This window comes from Suncus etruscus, chromosome 3, assembly GCF_024139225.1.
Source record: "Suncus etruscus isolate mSunEtr1 chromosome 3, mSunEtr1.pri.cur, whole genome shotgun sequence".
Taxonomy (NCBI): domain Eukaryota; kingdom Metazoa; phylum Chordata; class Mammalia; order Eulipotyphla; family Soricidae; genus Suncus; species Suncus etruscus.
Genome location: NC_064850.1, coordinates 117,663,636 through 117,687,958, shown reverse-complemented (window position 1 = coordinate 117,687,958; position 24,323 = coordinate 117,663,636). Strand labels below are relative to the sequence as shown.

Genomic DNA, 24,323 nt, shown 5'->3' with positions numbered 1-24,323 from the left:
GAATATTTTTTAGCTTGACCTTGAACTATCTCTCCTCTAGAACCCTTTATTAGAATTGATTTTGTGTTTAGATTAAGACTTTAAATTAAAAATAAACATTTCTCAAACTTATTTCTTTCCAAGTTTCAGGTTTAGCGGTTCAACCTGAGTTCATGTTATCTGACGGTGAACACTCATTGAACAGAGATGATTGAGTAGATTGTTGTCTCCTTTTGGGTTTCTTCCAAATGGTTTTTCCAAGTGCCAACAGCAAATCATACATTAAGAAATTGTTATTTTGGCCTCTACTTAAGTTATTCAGAGGATATCCTTGACCCTTTTCATATCTCTTTTTCTTCTATGGATGTTGTGATTTACAATAAGATGTGCTTGAGGAAAGTTAATAAAGTAATTTTTGACCTTTTTCAACTGAAGCTGAGTAATTATTTTCAATATGGACAACTACATGAAAATGACCTCCATTCTCAGTTGAAGATATTATCTTTGAATAGAAAGTAATTAGTTTAATGAAAGTTTTACTTAACCTAAATCAATTAAATATTTTCTAGGTCCCCTAAAGCATGACTGTGGTATACTTTTATTTCTTCAGATCTAAGTAGCCAATCTGGGATATGTTGACATGAAGAAAGGAAGCATTAAAAACTGACAAACGTTATTTATTCCTAATGAAAAGAATGAATCAGGTGCTTATTAACAGTCCTGCTTATTGTCTTTTTGCCTCTATTCTAGGGAGACACACACAGTGATGTTTATAGGCTATTCCAGATTCTATGCTAAGTCTGGAATTCAGGGTACCATATGCAATATCAGGGGTCAAACCAGGATCAGCTGCTTACAAAGCAAGCACCTTAACATATGAACTAGGCCTACATTTTCTAAAACATAATTGGACCACACATTTACATATTAAAATCTCCAATGGAATTTCTTTTGCTCTAGCTGAAAATTTCACATTTTAACATGCACTTAAAGGGTGCGATTGAGCTATTAGCACAAATTTACTTCCTCCCTTCACCCACTCCACTTTTTCTTCTTTTCAGGGTTTGAGTCACTCACCTTTTTCTTGAAACTTCAACACATTAGATTTTCTCTTTTCATAGAAAGTATGCTGTAACCTTTTCTTCTTTTTACCTTGAATCTTTGTATGCCTTTCTCTTTGATAGCAGTCCTGTCTCACATCTTCAAGGAAGCTAGTTGGTGATTCTATTTTTAGATCAGCTTTTATTTCTTCTAGCCCGAGAGTTAGGAACAGTGAATGAAAGAAAAAAATTAACAAAGCATTGAATGAAAAAAAATCTCTCCTACTTGTTTAAAGTAAGGCAGATATCTACTAAATCAATATCTACTATTTATTTTATCTCAATCATAATCCAACAGCACTGAATAAATAAATACAACATGAAAATCATTCATAAACATAAGACATGAAATATCACCAGACTATATTTCCCAGAAAAGGGGAAACAGGAAGTTAGCTCAAAGTCCAAAGGATTTACAGGCTGTAGGGTCTCCAGAAGATGCAGTTGAATGCTGGCACAGCTAAAGTTTCCGGAGTTTGCAGAGCAAACTCTGAGGGAAAAAACCTCACCAAATTCTAGAAGCTTGTAGAGACCCCCCTCCCCTAAATTCTTCAGCTGAACATGTTAGTGCAAGTCCAAGAAGAAAACTGTCTTGATGCTTCACAAGTCTTCCACCATCATAATGACCCAATTTAAAAGCAATACTTTTACAAGGCCTTAGCCTCTGTACACAGAAAATAGAAAGTGCCAAGTGTCAAGTGCCTTTCTGAAAACTATTTCTTTAAATAAAAGAAAAAATAAAGGACTATGAATAAACATGAATATTTTTTTTTTTGACTCTAACTTGAGTGTTAGAAAAGAAAACTCAGATTCTTTTTCAACATGCCTTTTCATTGTTATGAGGTAACTCTCCACTCTGCACAGAAAAATTTGATATCCAGCAGAAAACCAAACAGGAGAGAAAAGAGAGCTTGAGGAAAGGACTAGAATCACTCAGGTCCTCTTGCAATCAAATGCACTTTAAAATCAGAAAGAAAACAAGAAAAAAAAAAAAGAAAGAAAACAAGGAGGGAAAGCAAAGTAATGATATTTCAACTTTGTTCAAGTCATCTTGTTTTTACTCTGTTTGTAATTGAGTGAAGTAATGCAAACTTGCTCTAAGTAATATTTCATAGACTGCATAAACAAAATGGAGAAAACAAAAATTTTCAGTATGATAATGATTAATTTTGTCTTGATTATTTTTTTGTCCCCCAATTCACAATACAGACCAGGCAAAGGGCCTGGGTTGAGGTGTATATGGGGTGCATTTACTGTACCTCCTCTTTCTATATAGTCAGTGTAAAGAACACAGACTGTGGTAAGAATTGGGAGGCCTTATCTTATATATATATATATATATATATATATATAGATATATATATATATATATATATATATTATATATATCTATATATATATATTATATATTCCTTCACCAGTTGCAACGTTCCCATCACCAATACCCCCAAGTGTTCCTTCCTCCTCACCCCACACGGCCTGTACTCTAGACAGGCTTTTCTACTTTTTTTAAACTTTATTTATTTATTTATTGATTGATCGATTGGTTTTTGGGTCACACCCCAGTAGTGCTCAGCGGTTACTCTCTGGCTCTGCACCTCAGAAAATTTCCCCTGGAAGGCTGGGGGACCATATGGGATGCCCAGGAAATTGAAACCGATTCCCTCCTGGGTTAGCTGCAACAAGGCATATGCCCCTACTGCTGTGCTATCTTTCTAGACCCCCTTTTGATAATAACATTTGTTATGCTCTCATGAAGTGACAAATGTGTGACTTGGGATACATGAGAATATTGGATGAAGAGCTAGCCTAAGAGTTTGGGCTACATTACTGTGACTGTAGAGGACAAAATTTTAGCACCCCAGCAGTACTCTGGGTCTAATCCTGACTCTATGATTACTCCTTGGAAGTGTTCAGGAAACCACATGTAGAACAGGGGATTTGACCACAGTTGGCTGCCTGCAAGGCATGCAACCTTTCCTCCTGTATTGTTTTTTCCCTAGTGTCTCTTTTCATTTTACATTTTAGATACCATCCCTGAGTCAAAAGATGGAAATAGAAAGTGGAGAGACAATAGAATTCCATTTTCCAACCCCTGCTGACTTTATGTTTATAAATGGGCATTTTGTTTGAAAATAATATCACAGGAAGTCAGAGTTCAATCTGCGAGTAGAAACAAAGATTTATTTGTTTCTTCAACTTGGAAGATATAGATCTTGGAAAGTCGTATAAACTCTGATGTGGGAAGAAAATAACAGAGCTGAGATAGAGCTGACTTCTACAAAGAAGAGAATAAAATTATTTAATGGTCCTTGAGAAATACAACAATTTTCACAAATTTTCTTGTTGCTGTACTTTTGCCTTCTCTTGTTTGTTTGTTTAATAATTTTACTCCTACTTACCTGGAAATTAATTATATTATGATCAACTATGTCAAATATGTGATACATGGTCTTCACATAAAGTAATTTATATTTTAATAAAGACTGTGCTTGTCATATTAGCTTCCCAATTTTTAAATTGTCTTTTTTCAATATGAGGCTTTCTTATATATTCAACTGTTCCTGCTACTTTTGAACAATTGCTCCAAATTCCAAATATCAGGAAATTAGTAGGTTGGGTACATTATGATTAAAAATTCAAGTTAATTTTGGTTGCTTTTATCAGCTTTTTTGGTCATTATTATACTTGGAGCAGTGTTACACAAGACAAGGTTGGCTAGAGATAACACAATGGGTAGGTCTCTTGTCTTGCATGCAATTAACTCAGGTTCTATCTCTGGCACCATATATGGTGCCCCAAACCCCATCAATAGGATCCCCTGAGCACACATTTAGGAGTAAGCTCTGAATACCATTGGATATGGCACCCAATCCAAAAGTAAAAATAAATGAATTAAATCAAATTTTAAAATAACATGAGTTTGGAACTGCATTTAAAAAAAACAATGAAGAAGCCAAATTTCCCTTCAAGGCAGATATTTTATTCCTGTCATCTCTGCATGTGAAATGAACAAAGACAGGAAAAAGAGATGAGCCATGAGAACTGAATCCTTAGCTCAGGCTCTGTGAGGATGCAGGAAGAAGCTATTTTCTCAGAGGTATTGAGATTCTGCTGTTTTGAAAAGCTTCCTGTTGTCACCACTCACTTTTGTAGTCCATTTGATGAGAGGCCTTAGCTCAACACCCTGAGGCAGGATCTACCTGACTTTTCTTTTATGTCCTGAGTTCCATCATTAACAATGAAACCCTCTCCCTCTACATAAGGAAATTGATTTTTTCAGACCTCGTGTATTATAACCCATCCTACAACTTAAAAGGTCACCTGAGTTAAAACCCAGCTTTTCTCTGTCATCACTCTCTCACTCATTTTTACCAGTTTTGTTCTAAAGGCACTGCCCTTTCTGCCCCAATTCAAAGAAAGCTCCATTATGACTTACCTTCCTTCCCCAGCAATTCATATACTGACTGCAGGAAGGTGGATGTTTTTCCTTTGGATTGCCCTTTCCCTGCTTGATTGCTCTAGCTGCTAACTTACACTCTATTTTAGTAGTCTGCTTTATTTGTCAGTCATCACTATTCTTAACAGTTTTGAAATTGGGAACTAATTCACCTATCCCCTATTATACCAAACACACCTCACATAGTAGCTCACTTATACCCAAAGCAACCCACATATTAACAGAGCTTATTAGGCACTCACAAATATATGAATATTTGAACAAATTAATTGGCTAGTTATGAGTAAGTGAAGTAGGGGTTAGTTTATTAATCAAGTAGTATCTCAAAGATATCTATCTATCTAGTTTTTAAAAATAGCTTCCAATTACATGGTGAAATAATACTGTATTTTTTCTTTGGGGGGGGGGTTTGGGATCACAACCAGCAGTGCTCAGGGGTTATTCCTGCCTCTGCTGAGAAATCACTCCTGGCAGGCTTGGGGGACCATATGGGATGCCAGGAATTGAACTAGAGTCCATTCAGGGTTGGCCGTATACCAGGCAAATGCCCTACTGCTGTGTTATCACTCCGGCTCTCATATTATTTTTTCTTATTATTGGTAACCATGTAAATGTGAGTAGAAAATAAAACATGGGGCAGCTGGACCCAGGACGATCCACATGCCAGGATTCTTGCTCCTCTCCTACGGGTATGGCTGGGAATCTGGGCAGGACAGCTGGACAATGGCCTCCTGGGCTGACCACTTAGGCCAGAGACCAAGATCCCCCCCATGCCAAACTGGTCTTCAGGGCCAGGTCTGGTAACTGGGCTTTGGGGGGAGGACGGAGATGGGAAATTCCTTCTGTATTCATACTGGACCCCTGCAGCGGTGTCTTTTCTTACTAATACTCATTCTCATAACCGTGTGAATGCAGATACGCCTGCATGACAAATATACTTTTTAAGCATTATCTAAAAATGTTCTTCATTCTAGACGGTTCCTAGAAAAGGAAACTGAATATCAAAGATTTGGATGATAACACTCAAATAGGTCTTTAAAGTTAGTCTTTATGGACGTGACTTTCCATACTGACTCCAAGCCCAAATCACAAACAATTCATATGTATATATATATATACTATATATACAATATATATATATATATAGCATATAGCCCCTGTCATGTATTGCCTCTCCCCTACCCCCTGTGCCTCCTCTATCCCCTCATTTTTCAATCCTGATCCGTTATCCTCCCCCTAATTTAACACTTTTTACCCTCAGTTCCTAACTTGGTAGGCACCAAGATTGACCTCCTGCCCCAACAGACCACCTTCCAGCTCCTCAGTGAAAGACACCCTCTGGGTCCCCATTCTCATACCTCGGCAAAGAACTACAACCAGCACGCCTGCTGACTCATGCTTGATGGCCCCTCTCAACCCCACCAAATCATGGACTGTTGCACGATACAGGAATCAGCCTCAGCAAAACTCCCAGCTCAAAGGCACTATATGGTCTCGTAATGCAGCAAAGCATCTCTCAAACTCAATTCCAAGGCCTGTGAATTGAAAAGTACCTTGGCTTTTACTCCCCACAAGAATATATCAAAAGACTTAATTGGGAGTCTTATATTGCCTATGGAAGCTCAATACCTGTATAACAATACATCTTAAGATGTGTATTCCTAAATATACAGGTAGCCTCCTCCACCACTTGTTTTATTCGAATACCTTTTCTTTTTAACTCAGTTTGATTTATTTGTTCTATTTTAATATATACATTTTTTTCTCTACCCTTACCATTTTTGGTGCTGCTTGGTACAAAAAGCCTTGACTGGGATAAAAGCTCAGAACAAAACCAGACGACAGAGACTATGTGTGTAGCCTGTCATCCTTACCCAGAATAGCACCAGCAACACAGTATGACACCATACGTTTTTGTATGGGCACAGTAAAAAAAGGGGGGGGGGGAACCATAGACACAAAAACAAGATCTTATCTTCTAGGGATAAGAACTCACTTTTTATAGCAGAAGGGTGCCTCTCATCCTGAACATGTGTCATGTGGATACAACCAGTCCCCAGGAGATTGGACAGTGTTAGTCTAATCCAAAACCCCAGATCCCTGACGTGGAAATGATACAGCTCTGGGCAACACCACCAGGAACTAAGCTCCATTGGGAGATTTATAACACTACTCTGGCACCAACTTGTGCCAGTTTTGATATGACAACGAGGAAAGGAAAACATGACCTTAAGACCAGGCTGTCCCTATCACATCACCTAATACTAAATGGAAATCAGAAGAGATATCGTCCTTTAGACTGTGAAAAATCAGAGCACCAACAACAGAAAACTGACTTTGACAACCGTGAACTGAACAGAACCTACCTTGGGACTAATAAGTAAAACCCTACCCTAGGCTGTAGCCCAGGACACATAAAAGACAACAACAACAACAACAAGATGTCTTATTGCAGAGGTCCAACTTGGACAACAGAGACTGAGCAGAACCTTTGGATCCATAATATCCTAGGCTTCAGCTTAGGGACTGAACAAAAACAGGGAGCAAGTGTTACAGAAGACTGAACACAACAACAACGATGGATAGGAACCTCTAGAACCTAGAGACTCTATCCTAGACCCTGACCTATAGCCTGCGCAAATACCAAGATCGCTAGCTACAGTGGCTTGATTTTCTCACACACAACCAAGAGGAAACTTTCCTGGCATCACAAAAAAGCCTTTTGGATGGGGTAATGAGTATATATGTAGCCAGGGGTTCATCCCATGATGGTATGCTCAAGGATGGAGAAACCCTGAATCTCTTAGGCCATAGGAATTTCCTTTCTTCCCCAATGCTTACTGTGCCTATGCAAAAAAAAAAAAAAAGTGGGGGGAATGCCAAACCCTACCACTCCAGCACCTATACTTTTTCTTGTTTTGTTTTGATTTGTTAGTTTTTGACTTTATTTTCCTTCTCTTTTTTCTTCCACTTTTCTCTTTCTTTTTCACTTTTGTGGTTACTATTTAGGTCCAGTTTTCTTCTTTTTTTTCTTCCATTTTTCTTTTCTTATTTTCTCTCTCTTCTTTTTTTTTTTTTTTTTTTTGGTAGTTGTCACCAAATTTTTTTCTCCCTTTTTTCTTATGCTTTTTATCTCCAATGATGGTGGAATAGATGCTCAATCTACAACAAGCTGTAAATTGGAGACCAGTTGCACTAGCATTCTGGGGGGTAGAGGAGGGAGATATGGGATGCATACTGGGAACAGGGGTGGAGGGAGGACAGCACTGGTGGTGGGAATGCCCCTCATTCATTGTCACTATATACCATAAATGATGCAGTGATAGATTTGTAATGCACTTTGGTCACGATAAAAATTAAAAAAATAAAAGAAAACATTGGCATACAAATTACTTTGATATATCATATGAAATAGCAATGTTACCCTTGACATCTACCCTGAAAAGATAAAAATTTTAAATTTAAGGACTGCAGAAATTGTACAGTGGGTAGGGCTCTTGCCTTGCATGCAGATAACCTGGGATTAATCCTCGGCATCCTATATGGTCCCCCAAGCATTACCTGGAGTAATTTGTGAGTGCAGAGTCAGGAGTAATCCCTAAGCTTTGCTTGGTTTGACCCAAAAATCACACCCAGAAATTATTTTCAAAATATATATATGTACACCTATGTTTATTGTAGTGCTTAGTACAATAACTAGGAGATAGAAGTAACCCAAATGTCCAGTGACAGATGAATGAATAAATAAGACGAGCTTCCATATGATCCAACAATTCCACTCCTAATAGCATAGCCCAAGGACCTAAAAGCACAATGCAGAAAAGACATCTACACTCCTATGTTCATTATAGCCCTATTGATAATAGCCAAATATGGGGAAAAAACCCAGGTGTCCAAGAACAGATGACAGAATAAAGAAACTATGGTACATCTGCACAATGGAATACTACTTGACTATAATAAAAAAAGAAATCTTGTAAATTGATGTTACATGAATAGATCTGGAGAGTATCATGTTGAGTGAAATTAGTAGAGCAAGAGGAGCAGACTCAGTACAATCTCTTTCATTTGTGGTATATAAAGAAACTTTCTAGAGTATTATCAATGCCCCAAGGAAATAAATAACAACAAAGACCAAGAAAATGGTTCCTTAGGAACTAAACTTCCTTAGGAAGCTTGCTATTGGGCTGGGGTGAAGGGATATATTTGGGAAGGGAACATCGGAGGGTGTCTGTTACAGACAGAGGCTATAGATGGGGGGTAAAATGGAAGGAAATCTGGAAATTTGATGGGGAGTAGGGGACACTGTTGAAGAAACTGGTGCTGGATATTGTTTTCCAGAAACTCAATTATGAGCATCTTTGGAACTTTGTATCTCACTGAATTTCCATTTAAAAATTTAAGTTGTGGTATATAGACACAGTGGAATATGAGTCAGCCATCTATAAAGCGCTAAGAAGAGATTAAATCAGGACTAGAGAGATAGTACAGCAGGTACTGCGCTTGTTGTGCAAGTGGCTGACGTGGGTTCCCACCGCTGACATCCCATCTGATCTTCCGAGACCTCAAAGGGTAATTCCTAAGTTTGGAGCCAAGAGTAACCCCTGAGCACTGCCAAGTATAACCCAAAACAACAAAAAGATGAAATTGTGCATTGTTCTGCAATGTTTTGCAATGCAGAGGACATAGTATTAATTGAAATAAGTCAGAGGGAGACCAAGGACCAAATTCTCTCACTCACCTGTGAAATAGAGAATGACTAAACAAGGGAACAGACAGCACTGAGCAATGATGAAACCTTGACTTTGGATTCTACGACTTAATAACTTACAGTGGATAAAGGAGTGCAGGGAATGAAGTTCTGACAAGAGGTGACATAAGGCAGTGGTGGAGCACCTCAAGGTCAACTCACTCAAAGGCAGTTTGTGTAGTGACTTGATATGTCAATGCTACAAAAACACATGATGGCAAATATATTATCTAAACTGTAATAAAAATCAACAAATAATAGGCAAAAACTTAGTGGTAAATTGCCCAAAAGTTGCATTTAGTAAAAAAAAAAAAACACACACACAAAAATCTCCCCCTAAGTAACACCTTTTCCCTTGATATTGACTTGATCTACATCCTTCATGTCCTTCAAATGTACACAAAGGGAAGAGGAGTTTCTAAATGTGGGTGCTGTTTGCACCCTAGCCTGAGCTGGGACTGCACTTAAAACAGCAAAGCTATATCCACAGTTTGCAGCAAAGAGGTGTACAGAGACCTGGTATAGAAACTCAATACCACTTTGCAAGCTCACCCCTGCTTCCCAACTCCCCAAAATGCCTCTGGGTATTTACTTTGCTGCTCAACCTCTTCCTGTACTCAGTCTTTCTCCTCCCTCTTGTTGGAAAAGGATGGACCCAAATAGCACTTTCAATAAACCACTTGTACTTTCATATCCACTTCAGGCATGTTCCCCAACATCTGAGTGGCAGCCTGCCTCCTCTATTTGGATTCTGTGCAGCACATCTTAGAACTCTGGGGGAACACATACTCTTTCTTTACATTTTTTATTTTTTATTGTATCACTGCCCCCACCACCCAATCCAAGTATGCTCTGTTTAAGCTGGAATTTTATTTTATTTGACACTATGACCACAAGACTTGGATCCAAACACATTAGATTTTCATGATTAACATGAGAGAAGGAAAGTTGGAGCTTGGAAAACTACATCCTGTTTCTACAGCCATTACACAAAAGAATTCCCACATGCAGATTTTATTGTCTGTCAGAGATCCAAAGTACTTAAAAGACTATACTTGATTAAGATTAAAATAGGAATTTGGAGTACAGAAAGGGTTGTGCCCTCACAGAATTAGGAGTACAGCAGCAAAAGTTAACATTTTCTGGCATCAACTCCAGTTTTATTTCTAATGTTTATATCACTTTGTTCTAACTAATCCTCAAAATAACCACAGTTTTATAGGACTTAATGAGCCACAAAGCCCAGCACATGTCATTGAGTTGGTTTGATGCTGACTGATGCTGTGTAAAGGACATAAAAATTGAGATTTCAATTTTTTTAGTGAGGATATTGAAGATTAAATCTGAGTGTTTAAATGACTTTTCCCCCTTTTTTTTTTATCAAATCATCATGAGATACAAAGTTAAAAATTTGTTGATAGTTGAGTTTCAATCATACAATGTTCTCACACCCAACTCTTCACCAGTGTTCATTAATTCCTGCCACCAATTTCCCCAGTTATTTTCCCATTCCTCTTCCCCCCTCCCACTCCTGGCTTATTCCTATGACAGATGATTCCTCTCTCTCTCTCACTTTCCCTCTCTATCTCTCTCACTCTCTTTCTCTCCCTCCCTCTATTCCTCCCTCTCTCCTTCCCCCCTTTTTTCTTTCAGATACTGAGGTTGCAATACAGTTATTGAAGGGGAAGTACACATATCACTTTCCTTTCTTTCAATTCCCAATTGTAGTCCATAGTGGGCACCCCAAGGTATGGCCCCAAAACTAAAAAACAAACAAACAAAAAACCTTTCTCATTATTGTACACACAGGCCTACCACAGGCTGCTCAGAAAAATGCAATGAGAAATCAAGAAAGCATAACAAATTAAAATTTGGATATGTTGGCCAAGAATCATTTATTTAACTCGGTAAAGACTCAGAGTTGAACTGTAACTCTTCCCATATCCATGATTCCACAGTAATGCCATAAAACAACTATTGTAGGCCACGTGTGAAAAGAACTGAGAAAAATGGATTTGGGGGACTTATTTAATTCACCGAGAGATGATTCCACTTACATTGAGTAAGTAAGTGCACGTTATTGATAAGTGTTTCTTCCTGTCCCCATGGCAATAAGCAAAGCACTTCAGTGTGAAGAGAACTTGTTCTCAACTTGATTTTTAAAAATACCCTTTGAAAAACTACCTGTGATAGGGGAAAGCTAAAGATCCTCCTCAGGTCACTTTCCTCCTAACTGAGTACCATTTTCCACCTTTTTTTTTAAAGATATCAAAGTCACTTCTAGAAGGCTCCATTTGTTCCTGTGACATGTGTTGCTAGAAGGAAACAGGGTGGTGAGGATGCAATTGGAACCAATGAGAAGTAGTGTGAAAAATACGCATTGTGAGAAAAGAAAATGGAAAACAATTTCATTTACATGTTAACAATTCCTATGCTGAAGTGTGAGAAATACAAGTAAGCATGGCTATTTCAAAGGCACAGCATATGAGAAAATGATCTTAAAAATCTGTGTGACTTGGTCACCCCAGCATCTTTCCTCCTCCTTCCTCTGAAGCTCCAGGGCTACCCTTGGGCCACATGCTCAGGGGCAGAGAGGTGGGTCATGCCGAGGTGTTTAAAGGGTACCCCAGACTCTCCCCATTTCCCATCCAGCTCCAGAGGGAGGGTTTGGATGGGGGTGGTGACCTTCCGGGCTTCCAGCTCTTGAAGGATCTTTTTCCTTCCTGGGAGCCAGGAGTGCTTGCCACCATGGGGAATGGTGGGCCTCCGCCAGGGCAAAGGCCTTTTTAACCAGGCCTGGGAAGGGTGCGGGGCTTGGATCACCCCAGCACCTTTCCACCTCCTTCTTCCGGAGCTCAAAGGCTATCCCTGGCCACACGCTCAGGGGTCAACGAGGTGGGTCCTGCCGAGGAGTTTAAAGGGTACCCCCAGGCTCTCCCCCATTTCACCACCCAGCTCTGGTGGGTGGGGGTGGTGGCCTTCTGGGCTTCCAGCTCTTGAAGGATCTCTTTTCTTCCTGGAAACTGGGAGTGTTTGCCACCATGGGGAATGGCAGCACAAAAGGTGCTGGCTTTAGGAAGTTGCAGGCAACTTTCCTTCCTACCCCAGTCTATTCTGAAACCGCATGGGGTGCATCATTGGGTTTACTCTGTCATATACAGAATGTCTATGCTGTATAATTTTCTTCCCGCCTTGGCTCACCACCCAAAGCTCATTTTTAGTCCTTTACTCCCTTACTCCCACGGCCTATTACCCACATTTAACCATTTTACCCTCAGTTCTTGGCTACTCATGAAGTCATTATTATCCTCACCTAAGCCAGCTGCCAACCAGCTACCAAAGTGAAAAAAATAGGCTGCAACGAAACCAGTACTCTGTTCCTACCTATCTACTCTCAGAAGCCTCCTGTCCTCCACCTTCCTTCACTGTGTAACTGCGGTTGCTACCATACTAGGTTTCTGATTAGTTCCCACTCAACGGCATTTTCTGATATGGAAATGCTAGGAGTCATTTTGAAGACTCCAGCAGGCCTAATTACAGACCAAAGTGGTGTCCAGGATTCAGCACTCTCCTCCAACTATTTTTTTTTTTTGGTTTTTCAGGCCACACCCGTTTGATTCTCAGAGGTTACTCCTGGCTAAGCACTCAGAAATTGTCCCTGGCTTGGGGAGACCATATGGGATGCCAGGGGATTGAACCGCGGTTGCGATCTTTCCTTGGCTAGTGCTTGCAAGGCAGACACCTTACCTCTAACGCCACCTCGCCGGCCCCAATCCTCCAACTATTTTTAATGACATAAAAGAGACATGCATATATACAAATATCCTAGATGTATTCCCTTAACCGCTATAACTCTCATTGAATATCCCCTTATACAGTGACAATTGTGCCCACTGTTTTCTGTTTCTTTGTTTGTTTTTCTTTCTTTATTTCTTTGTATTTAACATAAAGAAATCTGTTTCACAAGGAATTATGGTTGAGACATCTTTTGCTTTAGAATTCATGTTAGAACCAAGTTAAGGGGATTGTTGGACTTGTTCCTGTGGCTCCCCAGAGGCACCAATAATAATACATTGTGGCATTGTTCTTCTCTTGCATAGGTGCATTAAAATGGGAAAATAGTACATATGCAAACAAATTATTATATAACAGAGATAGGAACACAAATTTTGGAATGCAGTTAGGCCTTATACCCTGAACATTGGCATAATGACTTGGCTCAGGCCTTCAAAGAATGGGCATTGCCCATACATCCCTGAAACATTGACAATCTATGGAAACAACCACAATTTTCTACAACATCACCAAGAGGCAAATTCCAACCAGGGGAGACCCTACTGCTACTCTGGCATAGACTTTATTCCAAGGAGTGTTCCCTTGACACCCAGATGACTCAGCGACGGCAGCAACTTGCTTGCAGGGCAGGATGCTCTGCATCTGATGGTGAGGTGAAACTGGAGGACACTCCACATCCTGACTTTGATGAAACATAGAAACCAGAATCCTCTGGCACAGAAACCAGAATTTTTAACTACAGAAACCAGACAACAACAACAGCCAATGTGTGAAAAAGTTTCACCACAGAAAATGACTCAGGGGTTGGACAACCTAGTATGCCTGGAGCCCAGAGTCAGTCTTATGCCAGAGAACTTCAGGGATAAGGTCTCTTTGTATTTAGGACAAGTTTTTTTTTTTCCCATTTTACCCATATTTTGTTGGACCTATGCAAAAAACAAGACTTGCCACTCTTTTTTTTTGGGGGGGGGGCCACACCCGGCAGTGCTCAAGGGTTACTCCTGGTTGTCTGCTCAGAAATAACTCCTGGCAGGCATGGGGGACCATATGGGACACCGGGATATGAACCAACCACCTTAGGTCCTGGATCGGCTGCTTGCAAGGCAAACGCCGCTGTGCTATCTCTACGGGCCCAAGACTTGCAACTCTTACCTTTATTGCTGTAATTTTTTTTTACCTCTTATCCTTTTTATTATTATTTTTAAATGACTTACTAAACTTTTTTCTGGTGCTTCATTGAATTCAATGTGAGTCAATAGTTTTCAAAAAATACTCTCCTTTCTCTTCCATCCCTTTAGTTTTTTATTCAACTTTCTATTTTTGAAAAAAAAATGTTGCTTTTGGTCTTCCTAAAAATGTATTATTATCAGTTATGTCAACTATGTAATGAATTTTCTTTAAATAAATTAAAAAAAAATAAAACGTAAAAAAATCTGTGTGATTCATTCGTGGGATATAAAAAATGGATTGTATGGTCTGGAGACAATAGAGATGAGAGCCAGGAGAACCAGTCCACGGTAAGAAATTTGCCACAAGAGTGGGGAGTGCAGTTAGGAAAGAGAAGGGATCCTATGACAATGACAGTTGCAAATTATCACTTTAGACAAGAACTGGGTGCTAAAAGGAGATAGATAAAGTAATATGCATGATGCCTCTTCCATAACAACATTGCATCAAAAAGGGAAGAGAGAGGAAGAGAAAGAGAGAAGAAGAAGAAAAATGTTTGCCCCATAGGCAGGCGGTAAGGGGAGGAAGGAGGAAAACAATTGGAGACATTGGTGGTGGGAATTGTATTAAAGGGGTTGGACATTGTATGATTGAAACTTAATAATGAACAACTTTGTAATCTGTGACAAAACAACTCTATTATGAACAACCTTATAACCATTGTGTTTATCTAAAGTAATTAGCTTCAAAAAATTTGTGTGATTGGCCAGAGAGATAGGAAGTGAGATGATGTACTTGCCTTATATATAACTGACTCTGGATTTATAGCCACGCCCCAGATGGTTTCCCAATCAGGAGTTATTCCTAAGCACAGAGCCAGGAGCAAGCCCTTCTCATCTGAGTATGACCCCAAAAATATATAAATAGTATATTTTAATATATTGAGTATACTGCATATGTGTGTTTTAAAGTAAAATAGGAACACCCTTCTGATTTACTTTTATAGGAATATCCCCAGGGTTTCATGGGATGGTTTGGAGCTGCAAGAAGGTGCATAAATATCTGAAACTTGAACCTGGAAGCTTCACATATGCTAGTCATATGCTAGTGATTGAACTACATCACTAGTCCCCACAAAATTCCTTTTTATAAAGAACACAAAGAAAATGTTTTAGCAGATATCAAAATGTATTATAAATCTGTAGTGATTGAACATAGGTGAAACTTTAGAAATCTCAGGGTAAAAAAATCAATGACTCAAATAAAGAAAGCCATGAGACATAGTTAAGCATAACTAAATCAATGAGTATCAATGAATAATTGGCTATTGACTTGGGAAAATTTTAGATATTTTGCTTCACATCTTAGAAACAAAAAGATGGGCTAATGTCTGGCATAAAAACAAAAAGGAAGAAGGGTATGGGAAGATGATTCAATTGAGTTTATTCCCTGTAAATGCAAGATTCTGAGTTCAGCACTGCAAACACCTCAGCACCAGGGGAGACATCTTGTGGTGGCCCCCAGCACCACTGTCTGGAGAAGCACCTCTGTTGGAGACAGTGTACTGTCAGAGATAAATTTTTCTGTCTTCTGTCTTTTATGCAGCCTTTCACCTAAGGCTGCCTACCTGCAGACTTTGCTGTAAGCTTTTGAGCTAACAGGAAAGGTATTTCGCAGCTGAAGGAGATTTTCTTTGAAGCCAAAGAGAAAAGTAAACACCCCAATGCCAGTTCCAGATTTAGGCCACTCCCTTTAGCTTCTTTCCGGAGTTAATAGCTATGCTTCAAAAACCTGCCCCTTCACAGACTGTTGTTAGCTCCAGATAAGCGAGCTGCAGAACCCACTTTGGAGACATAAGGCTATCCTTTGAAAGCTGCTGTCTTGGGAATGATTGTAAACTTGTCAATCCTTCTGGGATGATTTACTGCCTTTTGTTCCATAGCCTTCGCGCCAAAAAGTATGATTGACATGTCTTTTTTCCTGCCCATTTCTCCTCCTCTATATAAGAGATGCTGGACCAATAAATTTTACCTCTGACCGGTTATTCGCCTGAGGTCATTATTACTAACCTCTCTCAGATTTTTTACAGGTGTGGTTGTTCTTTTAACCCAGCAAAATAAAGGTGCGGAAGTCCAAGAGCCTCCCAGCCGCTTCCCCGCTGGCCGGGCCCCTCCGGGGGGCTTTAGGACCCCGCATTTTGGCGCCCAACGCTGGGCTCGGAGACCACCACACTCGGACGACCAGAGAGCGGCGTGTCCAGAGCTGTTTCGTAAAACGAAGAAGAAAACCCCATCCGGGTAAGCGTGGAAACAGTCAGCCTTGATCAAAATAAACTGCAGTATATTCGTCGTCCCCCCCCCCCCGCCGCCCCCTAATTGGCTTTTGGGGGCTTCACTCATTGGATCCGCGACCATGAGTGTTACGCTAAGTACTGAACTTAAATTCATTAAAAATATACAGTCTGAATTAAAAAGCAGACATAGAGGTTACCAAAAAAGATATTTGTAATTTCTTAATGTTTTGTTCATGATGTTTGCCAACAATACCCATTGAACTCGCTACCATGGGTGTCATGTTAAGTACCAAACTTAAATTCATTTAATATATACAGTCTGAATTAAAACGCGAACAGAAGTTACCAAAAAATATATTTGTAATTTCTAAATGTTTTGTTTATGATGTTTGCCAAAAATCTAGTTTTCGGGGCTCCCTGTCGCTTTAAATATCTCAGTTTCTTCCTTCCTTTAACCCTTCATCTTCACTTCTGCCTGCAATCTCTGAGCTGAAATCCTAAAAAAAAAGCCCGCCGCTTTTTTTCTCTCTTCCCTGTGCTGTAAAGCTTGGTCTCTAAGCTCTTAAAGGCACACTACACATTTTCCAAACCCCAACTTGTCAGCAGCTCTGTGCCTGAGTCACTCTCCAAAGTCTGTGTCACAGCAACTAACTTCTACTAACCCCCGCCGCCACTCCCTTCTCGTACACCTGCCCCCCCCACAGCCCCCCCGCGGGGCAGAGTACGGGCGAGCAAAAAGCACTCGTAGCTGCAAACTATGGACGCTGGTTCTACCTCCGCCGGAGCCACGATTCCACTTCCAAATTCCAACTCTGATTCAGAAAAACAGGATGCTCACACACCCTATACCATCTCTCCTGTCGAGTGCAAAACCAGCGCTACTACCTTTCCTGTCTTTCTCCCTAATGGAAAAAGTCTTCCCCCGCCTGCTCAGTAGCCTCTGCCGCTGCTCTCTTCTCAAAGGCCTCCCACTGGTCCCCACACCCCAGGGGAACAAATTCTAAATGCCCAAAACGCTCAGTCTGTCCCTCCTCTCACCGCTCCCCCTCTTGAGAATTGTTAAGCTTAAAAATTAAATTCTGCGGCATACATGTGCCTCTTCAAAAGGCATTTGTGTAATTAAGTTTTGTGCATTGGGTGTTGTGAAGTTATTATTAAAACGTTAAAAAATTAGAAAACTTTCTAAATTCAGGTCTGTCAGGGTTATAAAAATTCTCTAGAAAAAAAAAAGCAACAGGAAAATAACAGCAATAAACACCCTTTGTTCATGCCTCTCAAAAATTTTAAAGCAAGGTCATAATTCTGTTACTTGTAATAACAAATTATCAGTAAACAAAAAACCTTTTCGTGTTTTAAAACTTAAACAAACACACAAGTATTAAAATTTGAGTCTTTTATATTTCTATTAAAAATTATTTTTAATCTTAAAAGTATATGAAGTTTATAAAGTGGTTCATGTCATGGGCATTTTTTAGTAGCTTAGGCTCCTTAATCTGCATTTAGGTGTTTCTTATATTTTGTCTTTTTAATTGCTCTTTCCTTCCCATGTTTGCCATTCAAATCTAATAGTCAAATAACATTTTGTAACATTTTTAACTTTGTTTTTGAGAACCTCTGCATTGGAAAAAACAGCAAAACTCCTTTGTTAAAATTACTGCACATGTTTACAAAGTTAATTTTTTAAAAAACTAAAATAATACAAGTAAGCAAAATAAGTTGGTCAGCTTTCCTTAACAATAGTGTGTAAACATTCCAAAACTCTAAACTAAGCGTAAGCTCTTTTAAATGCATAATAAATATAGCAAAATAGCATTGCCATTTAAAAAACTTAAACCAAATAGTCTAAACCTTAAAGGCAATTAAATAGTTCAAACAGTGGCATAAAAGCCATTTTAAAAACAAAAACAGTGTAATAACTAACTAAATAAATTTGTTCATAAATTAATGTTCATAAAATTAAACCTTAAGTAGCTTTGTCCTTTTTCTTAATTTCAAGCCTAATTTTAAACTCAAAGGTAAGTAAAAATAATTTTGCATTTTCCAAGTTTAATCTTAAATTGTCTCTGTTCATGTTGTGGTTAGCCTTTTTTAAAATAATATTGTTAATTAGCATTATAAAGGTACCTAAATTTTATAAGCAAATTAACAAGTGTTAAAGATAATTTGGTCTTCAGCTCTAGGTGTGGAAATACATCAAATGCCTTTAACTATATTTTATAATGTCTGAACATCTTGTTAATTTGGTATCTAATATTTTTTACAAATTATTCACTTTAAGTCTTCATAGTAAAAACAGTTGTTTGTTTTTTAAGTCAGTTTTTTATACCTTTAATAATCATAGTTCGTGCTCTTGAATTCAATCATAAAAATTTTAACACTGTATTACAGCTGTCTTGCTATTCTAATGTGAAACCAATTTATCACAAACCTATTCATTTACAGCAAATAATATCATGCTTCAAAGTGAAAACTCCTTCTGCAAGTGCTCACTGACCATTTTACTTAACAAAATTTTTTAACTGCTAACATTTTACTTCATGTTTTCAATTTCATGTTAAAATTGTTTTTAAAATGTTTTGTGTTAAAAACTAAACCTTAAAATTTATTTTCAGCAAAGTTCCACTCCAGCTACATTAAAATAATTTTTTTTCTCACAAACATGCCGGCTAAATACTTTCAAAGCGCTTGTCAATTTTTCTAATGCAAGTTTTCATTCAATCCTTTTGTTCATGTGTGCGTGTTATGAGTAAAAGTGGCCACAATGTTGTGTTTCATGTTATTTGTTCTGTCTGTTTATTTGTTATTTTTGCATTTCATAATAAATACAATTTTTATAGCCTTATCCATTTTTAAAATTTCAATTAATTTTTTTTTACCTGGCTTAGTCTAGTCATCTATAAACTGTGAAATCCTGCCAAAAATCCTGTGCTAAGCTAGCTTTGTCCTATCAGCATGGCATAAAAAGTGGGAATTGGTAAACCCCAAAATTCTCAAATGGCCATCAGGAATAACTTTTTCCTGGAGAATTTCTGGACTTTGCAATCCCCAACTTTCTGCTATGTGTAGTTAAGGCCAAAAGTATAAGGCCAAATGTAACTAGAAAAAGAAGCATCTAGCTTTAATATAATAACTATAAGTTTAAGAAAAATCATTTAGGTTCAGTTTTTAAGTTTTTAAAAAAAATTAGCTATTGTTAATTATAAAATTTTTTTTTCTTGTGCTAAAGTCTAACAATGGTCAAAAGGCATTCCCGTGGCATTCAAAAATAACCATTTTGCCTCCTGCCAAGCAGTTTCCTTAGCCTCTTGCAGTCCTCTCTTCATCCACTTCAAAACAGCCTGTCACCCCTCCTGCTAGCCCACACTTCCTGCTGAACCTGTTGCTGACTCTGCCTAAAAACAAAGCTAAAACTGACTCTGCCTGGCAGCTCCGAACGCCCACCACTGACACTTACAGCCTCCGTCGCAATTTGTCTGCTCCACCTGACTCTCCCTTGCAAGACGGTGACAACACCTTTGGTTCCTTCCCTTCTCCCTTTGCTGCTCATCGTCGTCATGGTCAAAGCCTCCTCCAGTACCTGCTACTCACCCATCCCACAGTTCAAACTGCCTCACTTCACCAACAATACCAACCTTCTGCTATGCGGTATGAAGCCTCAACAACCATGGCATAACTTTAAAACTAGTGGTGACACTTGAACTTTGCCTTTTGGTGCCCAATATAATTTCCCCTATTGCAAATTGTAATCAAATACCTATCCTTAATTTCTCCTTTCAGTTCATAATTGCCCCCAATTTTATCCTTTTTGCCTGTTTCACTGGTTTATCTCCCCCATTGTTTCACATTTGTTTCTTCAGTCTAAAAACTACTGTGTTTTCATTGTTTTAATGCCTAACTTACCTGTCAAACCAGTCACTGCTCTCACCCTAGCCTTATTCATAGGCCTGGGTGCTACCGGTGTAAGCACAATAATTTATTCATTGGTTCATACTTAAAAATCTGTTACTGCCTTAAGTATAACTGTTGTTACAAATGTTTCAAACTTACAATAAGTTTACAATACTTAAAGCAAACTATTGTATCCCTAGCAAACATAGTGCAGCTAACCACTGTGGTTTAATTTGGTATTTTTCTTTTTTTTAGGAAGGGGGAATCTGTGTAGCCCTTAAGGAACAATGTTGTACAGTGTTCAACACATTGGTGATGGTATGAAAGAATTTCTGAACCGTTTTAATCAAGAACAAAGTTGGTACCAGGGCTGGTTTTTCTCTTCTCCTTGGCTCCACACTATACTGTCCACTGTTTTGGAACCCCTCGTTAGCCTCATGCTGCTCCTTTCCCTTGGCCCATGGGCTCTCCGCAAACTCACGGACCTTGTTAAAAATCTGGCAGATGATAAGGAAAAAAAACCTCTGTTCAGGTTCACTGCCAACTAGCCCCATGTGTTTCCTGTGAAAACTTGGCTATAGTCACCAAGCCGCCCCTCCAGCCACTAAGTTTCCAGGAGATTGAGCGCATCGCTAACAGACGGAGCTCACTCCGGTCTTTGTGCTCTCAGCTGTGGAGATGCCTACGACGGGATTAGTAGGGTCCCAGTTAGGGCATGGCCCCAAAAGGCTACGGCGTATAATTCGGACCTCCGTGCACACCCACTGCGTCCATAGTCATCATTTTAAATGCGGCTGATGGCCATGTCCGACCTGGTCAAACCCTGCAGCCTAAGACAGGGTCTTCCACCCGCTCACGACTTTCCTTCTTTTATTAGAAGAGAAAGGGGGAGATGTTGGAGACAGTGTACTGTCAGAGATAAATTTTTCTGTCTTCTGTCTTTTATGCAGCCTTTCACCTAAGGCTGCCTACCTGCAGACTTTGCTGTAAGCTTTTGAGCTAACAGGAAAGGTATTTCGCAGCTGAAGGAGATTTTCTTTGAAGCCAAAGAGAAAAGTAAACACCCCAATGCCAGTTCCAGATTTAGGCCACTCCCTTTAGCTTCTTTCCGGAGTTAATAGCTACGCTTCAAAAACCTGCCCCTTCACAGACTGTTGTTAGCTCCAGATAAGCGAGCTGCAGAACCCACTTTGGAGACATAAGGCTATCCTTTGAAAGCTGCTGTCTTGGGAATGATTGTAAACTTGTCAATCCTTCTGGGATGATTTACTGCCTTTTGTTCCATAGCCTTCGCGCCAAAAAGTATGATTGACATGTCTTTTTTCCTGCCCATTTCTCCTCCTCTATATAAGAGATGCTGGACCAATAAATTTTACCTCTGACCGGTTATTCGCCTGAGGTCATTATTACTAACCTCTCTCAGATTTTTTACAGGTGTGGTTGTTCTTTCAACCCAGCAAAATAAAGGTGCGGAAGTCCAAGAGCCTCCCAGCCGCTTCCCCGCTGGCCGGGCCCCTCCGGGGGGCTCCAGGACCCCGCACTGCTAAGAAGTCTTAGACCAATGAGTGTGATTCTGGGGCTCCCAAGAAGAGCAGGGGGAATTCTCTTTAAAGACAGGAAGGAAGGATGGGGCCGGAGCAATCGTGCAGTGGTGGGGCATTTGCCTTGCACGTGGCTGACCCATGCAGACCTTGGTTTGAACCCCTGAGCTCCATATGGTCCCCCAAGCCAGGAGCGATTTCTGAGTGCACAGTGAGGAGTAAACCCTGAGTGTCATGGGGTGTGGCCCCAAACCCAAAAGCCCCCCCAATCAAAACAAAACAGGAAAGAAGAAAGGAAGGAACATTGGAAGGTAGGAAGGAAGAAAGGGAGGAAGGGAAGATGAAAGAAAATAATCAATGTTAATAAAAACTTGAGAATGTACAGTGGTAAAGCATTTGCCTTGCATGTGGCTGACCAAGAACATATGCGGGTTCAATCCCTGGCATACCATATGGTCCCCCAAGCCAGGAGCGATTTCTGAGCACAGAGCCAGGAGTAAGCCCTGAACACTGCTGGTTGTGACTCAAAAAATAAAAATTAAAACATTCCATGATAATGGAATCAGAAGTCATAAACACACAGAAGAAAAGAACAAACAATTCAGCATCAATAAAACTAAAATGTATATTTCAAAAGCCATCACATAAAATCAAGACATAAGCAATGAACATAGGAAAATGTTTCACCAAGAGTCAATAAAGTATTGGCTAAGATAGTAAGACAGTAGAGAGTCTTTTAAAAATAGTTATGAAAAAGTCAAACAGGAAAAAATTAAAAAAAATAAATTAACATAGAATTTCAAATCATCCAGAAGCAAATAAAACCATGCTCAACTCTTTACTCCTGAGAGAACTGCAAGTGACATACATGCTTCTCACTCTTTTGATTTGGTTTGCAGACCTTAAAGTTTGAAAAAGCCAATGTAGGTGAGACCATGGGGAATCAAGGACTCAGGTATTGCTGATGAAAATGTAAACTATAAAAATAACTTTCACAGTAAAGTTGAAATTGTATCCTATAATAGTTTCAATTTTAGGAATTAATGCCTTTTTAAAGCATTCACATGGGCTCAGGTTTTATAGACAAAAATCTTCCCTTTTGTGCATGTGTAGGAGATAATATCACAATTGGAAATGCTTGATAGGAAACATAAATAAAAGGCAATCCATTGTTACACTAAAGTGTTATGTGCAACTCAGGGGAAAAAAGTATATCTAACCAGATATATCATTGTAAAGTTCACTGAGTGAGAAAATAAATGAAAAGATACATACATTTTATTTTTAGTTTTATTTATTTATTTATTTATTTATTTATTTATTTTTTGGTTTTTGGGCCACACACGGTGATGCTCAGAGGTTACTCCTGGCTGTCTGCTCAGAAATAGCTCCTGGCAGGCACGAGGGACCATATGGGACACCGGGATTCGAACCAACCATCTTTGGTCCTGGATCGGCTGCTTGCAAGGCAAACGCCGCTGTGCTATCTCTCCGGGCCCAGTTTTATTTATTTTTATTTAAAGAAAATGCATCACATTGTTGACATATCTGATCATAATACATTTGTATTTTAAAAAGCAGTTATTAAAAATAGAAAGAAAATAGAACAAAAAACTAAAAAATAAAATGGAAGAGAAGAAAAAAGAAAGAAGAAAGTTCAGGACAAGTATATTTGTGAAAATTATTATATCTCCTATGAAGTCATTAATGCAATATTAGAGATAAAAATACAATAAAAAAAGTGTGTGGCGTGACAGTTGTTGTTTTCATAGGCAGAGCAAAATATGGGGGAAATAGAAAGGAAAAACCTTTGGCCTAAAGACAGGGAGACCTTACCCATGAAGTATTCTGGCATAAGACCAACTCCAGGCTCCAGACATAATAGGTTGTCAAACCGCAAAGTGATCCCAGTAAAAGCTCTTCACAATCACGGTTGTTGCTGTCAGGTTTCTGTAGTTAGAGATCCTGGTTTCTGTACAAATCCTATGTCGAAGTCAGGGTGACATGGTGCATTTTCTGGTTTCATTTCACCATTAGGTGGCAATTCAGAGAACCCTGCCCTGAAAGCAGGTTGTTGCTGTTATTAGGTAGGCAGGATGTCATAAGAACCCTCTTTGGACTATATCGATGCCAGAGCAGCAGTAGGCCCTTCCCTGGTAGAAGTTGGATTCTGGTGATGTTGTAGCAAACTGTGGTTGTTTCCATAAATGATATCCAAGGTTCAGGGGTGAATGGTCAATGTCCAATTTTCTGAACCTAAGCCAAGTTACTATAGCAAGTATTCAGAATGTGAGACCCCCTGGCTGCATGAGTGTCTGTGTATACCATGCCAATGTCAGTCTCATCTTCG

The 24,323-nt window shown here is 39.2% G+C and overlaps 1 non-coding gene across 1 annotated transcript; it reads right to left on the bottom strand.

Moving 5' to 3' along the window:
• Positions 1-2,263: 2,263 nt before the first annotated feature.
• LOC126005072 (small nucleolar RNA SNORA51) lies at positions 2,264-2,396 on the bottom strand. Its single transcript, XR_007494253.1, has one exon. It is a non-coding gene; the product is annotated as a small nucleolar RNA SNORA51 (small nucleolar RNA).
• Positions 2,397-24,323: the final 21,927 nt, after the last annotated feature.